General features: G+C 38.1%; 1 protein-coding gene across 4 annotated transcripts in view; it reads right to left on the bottom strand.

Annotated features, from left to right (window-relative positions):
* Nlgn1 (neuroligin 1) overlaps positions 1-10857 on the bottom strand; it is an 883817-nt gene extending 872960 nt beyond the window's left edge. Inside the window, exon 1 of one of the 4 annotated variants that reach the window (XM_078043661.1) lies at positions 10654-10857. The gene's annotated coding sequence lies outside the window, so the exon portion shown is untranslated. The other 3 variants (XM_078043658.1, XM_078043659.1, XM_078043660.1) reach the window with 3 other exon arrangements.
* Between the last annotated feature and the right edge of the window lie 3449 nt (positions 10858-14306).

The following is a 14306-nucleotide window of genomic DNA, read 5'->3' as shown; positions in this document are numbered from 1 at the left end:
AAAAAATAAAGGTGAATTTTCCTCTTGTTCTGTAAATGAACTCACTTTTTTAACAAAACAGGTAGGTAAGAAGCAACAGTGTTTTCTCTGTGGTGGCTACAGAAAGAAAGGATAAGAGGAGAGTGGCACACGTCTGGAGAGCTTGTTATTTATCAAAAAGTAAGTGCCCCGCTTTTTGCCCACTTAAGAGCAGTGGCAATTTTCAAATACAATACAGGGAAGAAACACTGTTGTCTGTGTAACTGCATGGTGAGAACTGTCAAGATACATCCACAAATAGTAGAGTCTGACTGAGCCAACCATAGACCTTCTTCCTTTTATTCACATTTTTAAAAAAACCAGTGGTATGTAGTTGAGTAATGGCAAAACTTTTAAAAAGGGAAATTTCATCATTATCTGCCATTTTCTCTTGCTTTTTACTGATGACTGTCTGTATAAGCAGAATATTTATATATAGTGATAGTTAATTCCTGTATGAGTTTGCCTTATTCTCCATGGAAAATATATTTTCTTCTTTGCCATGTCCTACATTTACATTATTCTATTTGGCTTTGATTCATTCAGTAATATTTCAAAGCCAGTATGTGTGAGGAGAAGAGTTCCTGTTCCTCAGTCCTATCTCCATTCTTTTCAAACTTCTGTGTTGCTTACAGTTGTTTTCAAGAAAAAGTAAGCTATGTATGGGTAAGCTTCCAAAAATGTAAAATCTTAAAAGTCTACAATACCCTATAAATATTAATATATATATTTTAAGCTAATTGGCTTAAAATACTATATCTCCTATTATATCTTCATAATATATTAAAATTAACATAATTATATGCAATGTATTATCATTATGAACATTCTCTATTACTGACTACCCAAAGCAGATTTAGAGCCAGAAAGCACATTTAATTTTGAATATTTTCAAACATGCATTTTGAATGCTAAAACCAACATCCAGATAGGTGAAAGAAATTACAGGATGTGGCACAGATAGTTACTAGTAGAGTCTGCTTTACAAATGTTAAGTCATCTAATGATTTTTGTTTGTTTTCATCTTGCAATTACTTCCCTTTTGAAATCTATGTTTTACATATTAGATAGGAGGGTAAGAAATAATGAAAAATTATAGGATTAGACCCTATTCATAGTCCTTAAGAATTTTGTTAATAATATCTCTTATTCAAATATTTGAAGATTAATTAAATAGTTTGGTTAATTATCATTAATGAATTGGTATGTTTTAAAATTGAGGATATATGCATCACTAAAGTTGCTATATTTCATTGACGGATATACTTTTGAAAAAACTAATATCTCTGAAATCAGGATGCCTTTTATAATTCTGGATGGCCAAGTAGTCTGGGAAATCTACTTGCCATAAACTATGTCGGTGAAAATTGGTTGTACTGCCCTTGACATGACCAGACAGCCACTTCTCCCTACACTATAGGATAATTGAAGACAGAAACATAAGTCCTGGGTGTTTAATTAAAATTAATAAAAACATCAGCATCAAGTCTTTCATACGATATTAGCTGCTTGGAATGAAATCCTGGGGATAATCATGAAGCCCTCTTTAGAAGTGGGGTATTACCAGCACAGAGAGTCTACTGTGTGGGAAAATCTGGACATAGGTGACTGAGTCAAAAGTGAGTCAAGAGTTAGATTCTAAATAGGATGAAGTGTTTTTAATCCTCAAACCAATGAATTTTGCTAATATCATACATTTTATGCATGCACAGAACTGACATATGATAAAATCTACATCTACTTAAGTATAAAATTACTCTTTATAGAAGAATAAAATTAAAAAAATTCTTAGTGGCAGAAAAGCATTGTTGAGAGATATTTAATTGGGGAGCTTCTACTCTTCTGTGGTACAGGGAAGACAATGCATCCTAATAGCAGTGCCCCTTAGTTTGGATGATATCTGGTACAGTAAATACAATGAAACATTCTAATTCCTAGGGGAGGCTTAAGCAACTTCCAGTGCCTTAGGTTCATGCTATTAATAACTGCAATTATTTTACAATGGATTTGTTGAAGTACCAGGCACTGCACAGGTCTAACTGACAGAAGGTCAGGTAGATGCTTAGAAAACAGTGTCCTCTGATGATAGTCACTTGATAAGGGAGCACCAAGTAAAATGTGGGTCTATTTAAGACTCAGTGTCACTGTCTTTCTACTTTTAAACCTACCTTCTATTAAATAAAAAAGGAAAAGCATCTGTTTCTGATCCTAACAGAGATGGAGTGATTAATTATCATCTAGTTCTATTCAGAAACCAGTTCCTTTGGAAGCAAGAAGCCCAACTCAGATGTGTTGCTGTGGTGTAAACAGCTTTAGGCATGGCTTCTGAAAGGAGAGCATTAGCAACAGAATAAAGATGTGCTCTGGGAGAACATTCTCTCTCCCATGCTCAAGGTAAACCAAGGAGACAGCCAAAGCCCATCACAAAATTGATTTTGGAGCAAAAAAAGAAAGATATCAAACCTATTCCTGTTCTAGTTCATGGTTTCTTGTGGCTTTAGTATGAAAATTTATTTATTCCTCTATACTGGAGAAAGAGTTATTAAGACTGAGGTTATTGAAATTTTATGTCTAGAGGGAAGAAGTTGAAAAACAATTGATATCTGATCATAGAATAAAATAACTTCAATGAGTTCAGCTTGTTTATATAGTCTGTCACATAGACCACCTTAGTTTGTCTGCAAACAATCACATGTATGTGTCCATCTGTCTGCAAATGACCACAGGATGTCCATCAAATTGACTCAAGGAAATGCCTGAAAGCCCCTGAAACTGTTTATGCCTAATGCACCTTTCCTGCCATAAATTCAGCAGCTTATTACATATAACACCATATAATCTCCAAACATATTCATTTGGGAAAAAGACATTTATTGAGGGATCTGAAATACATGTGTTTGTACTTGTATTTATTATATTCTTCCTCCTTCCAAAAATAATCTTAATCAGTTTATGATAAAATACTCTGTAACAATCAAATAATCATAAAACAAATTTAAAGTTTAAAATGTATTTGAATAATGAAGCAGAATAAAAGGAAATGCTTAAGGACTTTTTTTTTTTAATTAAACATAAAACTGGCTCTGGGCTTCCATGAAATCTGACTAAAAAATGGAAATAAAGATTTCCTTGTTTCAAATAAAGCCCTAGGAATGTTCAATGAGAAAGTTACTTGTTGTTACGTGAGCTAAAAATTAGAGATATGCCCTGGATACTCCAAGTAAACAAGTATGATTAAAAAGAGAAAGGTAATATCAAGTCCTTCTTCATGAGAGCACCTGGCCAACGGATCCAGTCATTTCTCAATCCATTCTCTAATTATGATGATAAGATTATGTAACAAATATAAATGAAGACAAATGATTTGTTTGATAAGTAGGGCATTCTCTAACTTAACTGGGGTTTATATTGTATGATAAAGATATAAGTTGAAAAGGTAGTTTTTTTGTTTATACATGTAATATAACAGAATTTAGTGTTTGTAATTCTCCTGTCCGGAACACATTTCTACATTTTCAAATTGTCTAGGTAGTATAACAAATCAACAACCAAAACAAATAAACAAACTTGCAACATCACAAAAGCATGCATTCAATGTCAGAAGCATGCAAAAGTATGAAATGAATATAGATTCTGTCCATGGATTCAAAGATCATTTAATTATTTTGTGCATTTGCTTTTAATACAGGCATTTTAATTGTAAAAGATTTGAGAAGGACAGGCAGAATACTTGTGGAACACTCCCAGTAACTGCCCAAGGTTACAACTGCTGTTCCTTGCCTCCCAGTTAACAGAGCTCTGATCTCTGTGTATCCACAGGGAAATCAAACCTGTGGGAATGGACCAAGATTGGTCACGATCCTAATAATACAACGTACTATCTCTTTTGTCAGTTCTTAGTTAGGAGTGGGATGTGACAGTTTTTGTCCATTAGGCATTAAGAGAAGTCTGTTGATGGTCCCTGGAAAAACTTTTCATCTTGATAAAAAGGTATATTTCCCTAAGAAGAAGACTGTTTTCCTCTTTTTGTGGGGGGAGGTGATGCTTGCTTTGTGCGGATCATTTTGCATATCTGGTTCCAAGATGGTGGTTAAGAGCTTGTAATGAAGCTGACATCCTCGCACTGCTAAGTTAGGCCAACCTGGAACAGCACACCTCCAGAATCCTTGTTTGTGAGACAATAATAAGTCTTACTTGTTAAGGACTTTAATTGGGTACTCCAGTACTTTCAGGTGAAAACTTCCTAACAAGATATCATGTTTTGTATTTTTGTGTTCTACGCAGAGCTAAGTAAAAACTGTCATTCAGCAAACTTACAGAGAATGTAGATCAAAGGGTTAGAAGAAACAAGATGATTGGCCATACATAGCAATGTTGATGTATCTTTGTAAGGCAGAATTCTTCTCTATAATGGAATCTGATGATTCCTATTATCATTCTGAAGTAACTTATTGAGCAGCTCAGGTTAGAGTTGCTATAGTTCTGGCTACCACATCTATATAAGGAACTTTTATTTGAAGTAATGTCATCACAGGCATGTGAGAACTTTCTAAATACAACCATTAGAAAGGAGTATTAAAGCAATGGTTGTACATTTTGTAACTCCTTTGACATTTTTTTTTCATGTATTTGACCACTAATTTCTAAGTATGAATAGCAACCTTTATTGTTTTATTCAATAGACCAGAAGAGATGGGATAATGTGTGAAAAGAGAAATGTTAGGAAGACCAAGTTGCCTCCATTCTGCCCATTTATTCTCTAAGTAAAATACCATATGGGAAAAAAATCACATCAACATAGTTATTTCATCAAATTTTATCAAGTGAAAAAAATTATGTCCACCCTCTTTAGTGGCAGTTTACCTTGTCTTTACTTTTTCTACTTTCTGAAGTATTTAGGTGAGTATTACATATTTATTTATTCTATCATGGTGGCAAGCACTACTCGTTTTCAACCCTGAATTTGTTTCCCTTCTTCTTTTGTCATGGATTGTGATCTTGTGCAGGTAGCAATATGCCACACTACACTATGCATCTCCCAACCTCTCAGGTCCCTAGAAGAGGCCAGCTGAAATGGTTCTGGAGGTGATTTGAGAAAGGAAGTCTATGGGGAGAAGGTCCACCCCACAAAAAAGATGCAATGCTCAAAGAAGGGACTTATTGGATCCCCTCTCCTTTTCCTTGGCTTCCTCTCCTTCCTCCTCCATCTTTTTTGAAATCTCATAAAGGCTCCTCTACCACTTGTTAATTAAAAAACCAAACAGCTCTTCATTGTGCTGCAATGCAAATAAAAAGAAGTGGAAAACAGGGGGGCTCTTCCGTCCTACCCCATTGCAATGGTTCACAACCTGGTAAACTTCTTCCTCTCAAAGATACTTGGCCATGTCTGGAGATATTTGATTGTCCTGATGGGGGTAGGCAGTGGGGTGTACCATTGGCCTTTAGAAAGTAGAGGCCAAAGATGTTAGTAAATATCCTATAACGTATAGGATCCTCTCCTAGAACACATAAAATGACTTAGCCGGCTCCAAATCAAAACAATGTCCAAGTTGAAAAACATTGAGGTATTCAAACACCATGAAAACGACATATAAAATACCACGAGAAAGACAAAGAAAGTACAATATCATTATAGTTATTTCATCAAAAATTATTAAGTTTAAAAAAGTATATCCACTCTGTTTTATGGCTGTTTATCTTCTCTTTGTCATTTTTCTGATGTATATAGTATTTTCTGAAGTATTTACTCTTTTTGTTGTTTTTATCTCCCCTCTTTCTCTGGAACTAGATAACACATATAGTTTGGAGGCATGGCAGCGATCTTGTGACCATGAGAATAAATTATCAAGATGATGGGGTAAGCTTGATTGCTTGATAAAATGCTTAAGCAACTGTCTTCTCTTGACTTCTTAGTATCTCATAAGTCTTTATTTGCTTAATCCACAGTTAGGTTATCTGTTACTTCGTAGCCAAATATGTTTGTAAATTTCATACGCGCGCGCACACACACACACACACACACACACACACACACACACACACACACACTCTTTTATGATCTACTTTATGTTCAGACATGGGGATAAATATTTGAAGTGAAATCATCAGTCAAATATGGTTTCTGACCTTGGGCAATATACTGTATTAAGGAAACCAACCATTAGGAATGCAAAAGGTGAGCTTCTCTTGGTGTGAATAAAATGTGGTAGGAGCTCAGAGCAAAGATAAAGGAAGGAAGCAGGTGAAGCAAAGACAACTTTAAGGAACTAAAATGTTTTCCTGTCCTGTGGTTGGTGGGTATGTGGGGAAATGGGTCCATGAAGAGAAGATCATATAAGCAAAACATAGAAACCTAAATTTGTGTTAGTACTTGGGAAATAGTAAGAGTCTTGTGAATGAACTGAAGAGAAAATTGGGGAGAAGTGTCAGCTAAGGGATACTTGCATATAAAAATTGTGAAAAGAGTTGAATGTCATGAGGATTGGGGACACTATAAAAAACCATAGGCTATTGTAAATAAGAAATCTGCAAGATCAGAAATGTGTTTTAGAAAACAAAATAAGCCTAGTGCATTGGACTGGGATAATTGCATTATTTTATAAATAATTTAAATATAACTAACAAATCATACCTTCCTATTCATAATCTAATAAGAAGGAAACAGGCTTCAAACTTGACTTCAAACACAAAACTCTTTAAAACATGGAAAAAGTATACTGTTATTCTCTTGCAGTTGCTAATCTTACTGTTAAAACTAATTGGTTTGCCTCCCAAAACTACAAGTTAGTATTCATTAGGTAATTTGTGAAATAATTCCTTAGTATAATATTAAAGAAAAAAAACAACTTCTAGAGAGAGAAACCAATATTCTTTCCCAAATTATGTTAAAATTATTTATTTCAACACACAGAAACCCAAAGAAAGAAATATTGATTGTATCTACATCTATATGTATCAGGAACATCCCATTAAAAGTTGTAACATCAAACTTTATGTGGAAATTTTAAAAAGTCTCAGAGATCTTAGATTTGCACCTGTGTTCTCCAGTTCTAACTATTTCATTATTCTATTTTTAAAAAATAAATAAAACTTAAACAGCTAATTTAAGGAAAGTTAAAGGAAGTTGTAGATATTGCCACTGGATAACCATGTGAAAATACTGGAATAAAATATACAAGAAATTCTGAGTTGGAAGAGATTCTAGAGAGTCCTCTAGCTGAATACAGGGTCAGCAAGGCCTCTAACACCCTACAAACAGAGCAGAGTTCTCAGAGTACCTTCTGTAAGTGTACATTCCAGCTTCAGAACAATTCAAACATTTATGTTGGAAAATATGTTATAACTAAATATAAATGGAAATTTTCACAAAATGAAACTCCACTAGGGAATAAAGATTGACTGAATGTACTCTGGGGAGGGAGAGAGACAATGGGAAGCAGGCACGAAGGAGGGCTTTTCTTAACTCCACACTCCAGGAATAACACTGGTACAGGCTGCTGAAAGATGACTCCCTCAATTTCTACTTATGCTAAGAGGATTGGGAAGACTAACTGTAGAATAGCAGGCTTACAGAAAACAGTCACTTCTTTTAATCAAACCATGTAATCAGAAGGCCTGAGAAATATTAACTTCTACTTTCTCTGTGAATCACTCAATCACTAGGCAGCGCAAGTAGACTTAGAGGCATTGTCTGCCAAGGGCACAGTAAACTTAATGTTTTTGTACTTTACATTTAATATTTTAAATACATGCACGGCCCTTGCTTCTGAACTCATTTCAAAAATCTGGTGTTCTGCGAGGTTACAACAGCTGATAATAATGCCGAGACATTATAGAGGTTTTACACTCAAACATAGATACACATATCTTTTCTCGGTGGGATTTTTATATCTATGATCCTGTCAATAATTGGGCACAAATAATTTTTGAGAAATACATTAAGGCACTGTAATTTCATATACAGCATGAGAACTCAATTCAAGCAAAAATAGTCTACTGTAATTTTAGTATAAAAAGAGGGAAAATGAATATATCAACTACCTATACAAATGCAGAGTGATAGTTACAGGGTTAATTATCTAAATTCACATTTCGAAAGTCCTACGTGTGTCACTATGGTTCTGGAAATGGAAAAAGAAATAATACCTTTGTGGAGGCCAACCATTCATTAGAATAATCACAAATGAATCAAATCTCAGACACATAATTTCCTTCATTTCTATAATACACGAACAACCTCCTCTAGAATAAATTATTCCTCCTTCAAAATCTCAACTTAAATAATTTTAAATTTACTGCAGGTAGCTTTTCATTTCTACTCACAAGGCATTGTGCTGAAGCGGGCAGGAGTCAGTGGAGAACGATTTAAATGTTTGGACTACCTTCTCTTCCCAGGAGAGTTTTTTTTTTTTTTTTTTTGCCCAATAATGCATAATATATTAGTTGCTCATCGCGGGGGATCTAAAGAGTGACATCTTGACTTGTACCACGCAGATCTGAAAACCACTTCTCAGCAAATGTTGTGGGGAAGAAGAGCAACTTTCTTATTCCTGTCAAACTAAGAGGCGGAACCAACCCCAGAACTCGCCGGAGGGCCTGGGGAGAGCAGAAGGCTGAAAGCAGCTCCTCTGCGCTCCGCCAAGGGTTCAGGCAAGGGTTTTCTTCTGGAGGCGGCATTGTTCCTCCATCTGCTCAGCCTCGGTATTTCTCCAGGAAACCCTCCCCGCACTCTCTCGTAATCTGTTCTTTATTTCTTTGGTACCTCTCGGCCGATTTCCTGGCTCTTGCTCTCTGTGGTCCCAGGGCACAGCTCTAGGGTGAAAAGCTGCAGTGACTGGGGCGCCGCTCTAAGGATTTGGAGACGACTGCACTCGTCCGCCTGGGCTCGGGCAGCGTGCGCGCAGCACCCTCGCTTTCTCCCTTCTCTCTGGGTCTCTCCGGCTCCGACGGGCTCTCCCGGCCTCTTATCACCCACTCCGGTTCGCCTTTCCTGCGGTGTCTCCCCACACCAGCTCGGCGCTGGCCTCCTGGGCGCGCTCTCGGCGCAGCCGCGGGGTCCTAGACACACGGACTCCGCGCCCCCCCCGCTCGCTTGCAGGCCGGGACTAGGGATTGAAGGGTCGACCCTCCGCGGGGAGGTGGAGAGGAACAGCTAGGAGAGCTGGGGCAGGTGGGGAGCCGTGGGGCGTGTGTGTGTGTGGGGGGGGCAGGGTGGCGAGAGAGTGAACCTAAGAAAAAAGATGCATCTGCTCTGAAAGCGCCAATGAAGAAAGGACGGAGGGGCAGGAGTGGAGAAGGGAGAGAACGCCCACTAGCAGGGGTGGGCAAAACGGGCAATTTACAAACTGCCAGGGCTAAAGAAGCGGAGTGGAGGAGAAAGGAGGTTAGATGAAGACAAGAAAAAAACAAGGTGAAGATCCCACCTCTCCCCATAAAGGTCAAGTCTGCAAACGTGCCGCCTAAATGGGGAGTTAAACAAGGACTGGTGATGGTATCCAAGGTGGATTTAAAAAGGAATTAAGTGCCATGCAGGTTCTCCTGCACCAGACTTAGCTTCATCTCTCTCAACTCTGGTGAATTACCCTCCAAGTAAAATGATTTGGCTTCATGCAGAAGCCGAAGCTGAATTACTCCACTGTGGACTCCTCCCGAGGTATTGGTTTGTTTGCTGATTTTTTTTTTCCTTTTAAATGAAAAAGAAGCATTTGGGAGGTTTCATGAACTCCAGTACCAAGGAAACCACCCAGTTCATTAAAGTTCATTATTTTTAATTGTTTTTATTTTCGTCAGAGGACAGCGGTGAGGAGTTAGCTCCAAGGGATGTTTAGACAGTTATCTAGGGAGCATTCTTTTTTTTAAGGGACAAAATTCATTTTTTTTTAAACCGCTAAAAAGGGGAATTGCAAAACTCAGTTACTCAGCTGGGGAAAAGAGAGACGCATTTAAACTCAAACGATTACACCTCCAGCACCGCCAACCCTCCCCCCCCCTCCCCCGCTTAACCCAGTGGAATTGGAAAAAGGTTGAGCATACCGAAGAGCGAGAACAGGGCAGGGTTGGTGGAAGGTGGGGAAGGCGAGGGAGAGGCAGGGAGTAGGAAGTTCTCGGCAATCTCTGGGATTAAGACAAACGCCTGAGTTCGGTGGATGCAGGAAGCTCCCTTACCTTTCTCTCTAAGCCCCGTTTGCACCTGATCTGCAACCATAAATACTTCGTGGTGCTTAGTGTGCAGCCAAACGATGGCCGAATGTTAAACAATTCTTCACGCTCCCTCCCCTTTTTAGAAACCAGGCTCAAAAGAATGATAATACTGTTCTCGTTATCCATCGGCTCCAAAACATTCCGCTTTGTCGGGAAGAGAGACGAAAATCAGGCTCTTGGGCACGCGTATAAGTATTTATATATATTATTCGGTCGTCTATAAACATATATACGTTTTCTGCATGTAAATCCAAAAGAAAAAGCACGACAGATTCCTCTGAAAGCGGAAAGGGACAGGGAAGAGCAAAACTTGGCAAACCAAATGTATCCAAAGATTTCGTACCAGGAGCCACCTGCTTCAATATGTAGAATTCCCGAGATTTAGAGGGAGAAGAAAAAAAAATTAGAATCAAATGAAATACCCCAAACACACACTTGAAACTGGAAGACGCCTAAGAAGCGTGGAAATGGAGAAGATGAGAAGATCTCTCGGGGCTACAGATCCGTCAGCTAAGTGAGCAATCGCCTCCAAAAATCATAGGCGGGGAGGTGGCTGCAGATGCGTCCCCTGCTCGGGTCCCCGTCGCCGCCGCCGCCGCTGCTACCTGTAGACACGCACACACACACGCACACACGCGCGCACACACACACACACACAGCAACCTCCTCTCGCTCTCTCCCTCTCCCCCCTCTTTCCGTGGCGTTGCCGGGTGCAGGAGTCTGAATCAAACTAGACCCATCCTCCAGACGCGGTCCTGCCCCCTCAAAGCCACGATTCCCTCCCCTGCCTAACCCTCCCCTCCAGGTTTATTGCACAGCATCCCCTTCCTCAGGTCGGGTCGGAGCTGCTACGGTGGTGGGGGTGGGCATCGGGGGCGCGGGTCTGGCGGTAGCAGACGTGGTGCTGGTGGCGGTCCCTCCCTTAACAAGTTCCGCCCTCCGCCCTACACCCTCTCTCCTCCCCCCGCAGCCGAACATCCTCTGTCCGCAGCGCCGGTGGCGGCAGGAGGGGTGAAGGGCCCCGGGCGTCACATGTGACGTTCACCAAACCACTCTGAGGAGCTTGTGAGTGAACTGGCACCGCCGCGGAGCTGGGAGGCCTGGCACACAGAGTTTTCTCTGTTCTCCGCGTCATTGTGCTCCCCGCCAGGCGTTTTCGTCTTGGTGACCAAGAGCGCAGAGTTGGAGGCAACAGCTTTCCGCTGTGTCTCTTAATTCCTCGCCACCTTTGATAGATCTCTTGCCACCAAACTCCCCAGTAATTTCCTCTGTTCCCTTGAGCTAGAGTCAGGGTAATCTGAATTGAGGCTTTGGTTGTAGCCTCCACTTGATGGGAGTAGTGTAAGTGCACCTCCACTGCCTTTGGCCTCTCCCCTCTGGCTGCACCCACACCTGCTGCTGCTGCATAGGTGATTTTTAAAATTCATCACAGTTAATCATTATTGGCTTTTGTAACGGGTGTGACTCACTATATACCACATTGTTTACACCTACCCACCTCCTACTAGCATCTCTCTGTGAATTTGTTAAATGTGAGTTGGGGGACAGGGTCCTGCCAACAGAGCCATTAAATCCACTAATTGCCACGTGTACTAATAACCAAAAAAAGAACCGTCCATGGGCACGAAATTTCTCTGAGAAATCAGTGATTCTTGAACTAGAAAAATATTTGTTTCCTTGATTTGTATTTCTCAGTTTCATGGTCAGTATGGTTAGTCTCTAAAATTCAGGAAAAAGGAAGGAGACTCAAAATAAATAATTAATTATTCATTAATTAAGAACAGTAATCTGATTTTTTAAACCATCTTATATATGACATATTCCTCCCATAAGAAGGAATTCAGTATCATTTTCCTGACAGTTTTACAATTCAGTTTATTTTGTTATTTTTTTCCTTTCAAAGAAGGTAACCTTTAGGTGATGTGTTGACAAATCCAGTAAATTTCCAGAGGGCCCCCCACCCCAAAGTGAAATTTTGTTGTAAATCATGTATCAGATACTGGTAACTGATCCACCCTGCTCAGGTTTGTCCAATTCAATAATCTAAAACCATTGAAACTACTGTAGATTGGCCTAGGAATGTTGAAAAACATGCATCTATTCTAATATAAGTAGAAGTATTTAATTGAATCTTTTAACTTCCATAAGACTACACAATTTAGGTAACATGATGTAAGATATGATCATAATAACTGCAGAATCAAGCTTTTATTTAAAAAAGGATGATTAGATAAAGATGCCCATTGTAATTTACATAATGTAATGTTTGTATACTCTTGTATCTCAAGCTGATATGGACAGCACTTTCTAACTGCATCTACTGAGATTAATGCTAAAGAACCCTAAAGATAACTGAACATTTTTCATTTCCAGTATTTGGTATTTATAGTATGAGATTAATTTTAAATAGGTTCCATTATGGTTTTCTTTTTTTTTTTTCATTATTCTTTTCATGGGTACACATTATCAGCTGTGCATTTTTGCCTCATTTTCATGACTTAGTCTTAGAAAAATTGCAAAATTTGAACAAAATAGAATTGATTCACTAAATAAATATATATCTCCATTGTTCTCTACTCTCCCCATCAAACTCCTGAAGGAAATAAACCCATTCCTCATCATTTAATTTCAAAAGTAATTAAAAAGCAAGAATTTTACTTTTTCTATTTTTTCTTCATTTTTTGGTATGTGATTAAGAGCTGAGACTCTGATATCAGATTGCCTGAGTTTGAGTCCTAGATAGGCACTTACTTTGTTACTGCTTGGTGCACAGTAATCTCCTTAAACCTCAAATTCCAGCTCTGCAAAATGGAGATAATAATAGTACCTATCTTGCAACATTGTTGTGAGATTACCCAACATAATGCATGTAAAGCACTTGGCACACATGTAATTCTTCAGTATTTCTATATTATCTGTGATATATTTTCTTCTTTGATTCAAACACCAATAACAGCAACATGTTGGTTTCCTGTTAAAAACCGATCCTAGCATTTGGTGGCAATACATAGTGTCTATAACTTTTCAGTTGTTAGTGATTTGAGAGTGATTTCCTGGGCCCTTCCTGCATTCCTTTTCTTTTTATAGTTTAATATTTGCTAATTAATTTGATCATAGAGGATCATATTAAATATTAATGATGAGATAGAGGGAAACCATTAAACACATGATGAGGTTATGAAGATATCAATACAGTACAAGGAACTGGATTCAATTCTCATTGCAAATCATGTGATGTTCTAGGTTGTGACATTAACTTTGCTTAGTTTACTGCTTTTCACCATGGTAAACATTGTTTGGAATGAATACAGGAACTCTCTGTAAAGTCAAAAACAAATAAAAACGCTGTGAAATTTGCCCAAACACACCTGATCATCTGTAGATTTGGATGGAGACTTCAGTATAATGTATGTGAAAATATTAAAATTTTCTGAAAATGCTGGCTTAAAAAAGCCTTAGTTTGCAAATCAACGTTTTAGATGTCAGTGGTAGGGGGAGATCACAAAAGAATTTAAAAAATCAACTTTATAAATATACACACACATAAATATAAAATCAAATTGTTATGATACAAAAATTTCTTATCCTAGGAATAAAAATTAGAATATTGGGAAAGAAACTGAAGCTTGAGTATAAATATTATATTTTATTTTCAGACTCTTCTATACAATAGTATGTAGACCCCATGTGCCTTCAGCTGAGAAAGACATTAAATGGGATGATATTTCCCAAGTAAAAAAAAAAAAAAATATATATATATAATTAAATAGCATGTTCTCCTAAAATAAAGAAAAGACAACAGTTTTACTCATTTGGGGAAAATTTCAAAGACTCACAGGAAATGAGCACTTTTTTTTTCTTTTCCAAAGGGCTTAGGAAGAAAAAAGCATAAATAAAATGTATGTTTAGGTGAAATTTTGCTGCAACTCTCATCATAAATTATATTTTACTTAAATGGGTTAAATATATATAATATACTGAGAAAGAGTTTGTAAGGACAATGACAGCTTGTATTTCCACTCTGAAATAAATAAAAGATAAAGCCAAATAATCTGTCAAATTGTGGCATTGCCAAGTAGACCACCTGC

The sequence above is a fragment of the Ictidomys tridecemlineatus genome, chromosome 3 (genome assembly GCF_052094955.1).
Source record: "Ictidomys tridecemlineatus isolate mIctTri1 chromosome 3, mIctTri1.hap1, whole genome shotgun sequence".
NCBI classification, from domain to species: domain Eukaryota; kingdom Metazoa; phylum Chordata; class Mammalia; order Rodentia; family Sciuridae; genus Ictidomys; species Ictidomys tridecemlineatus.
Note: the sequence above shows the minus strand (reverse complement) of the source record. Positions and strands in the feature narration are given on the sequence as shown.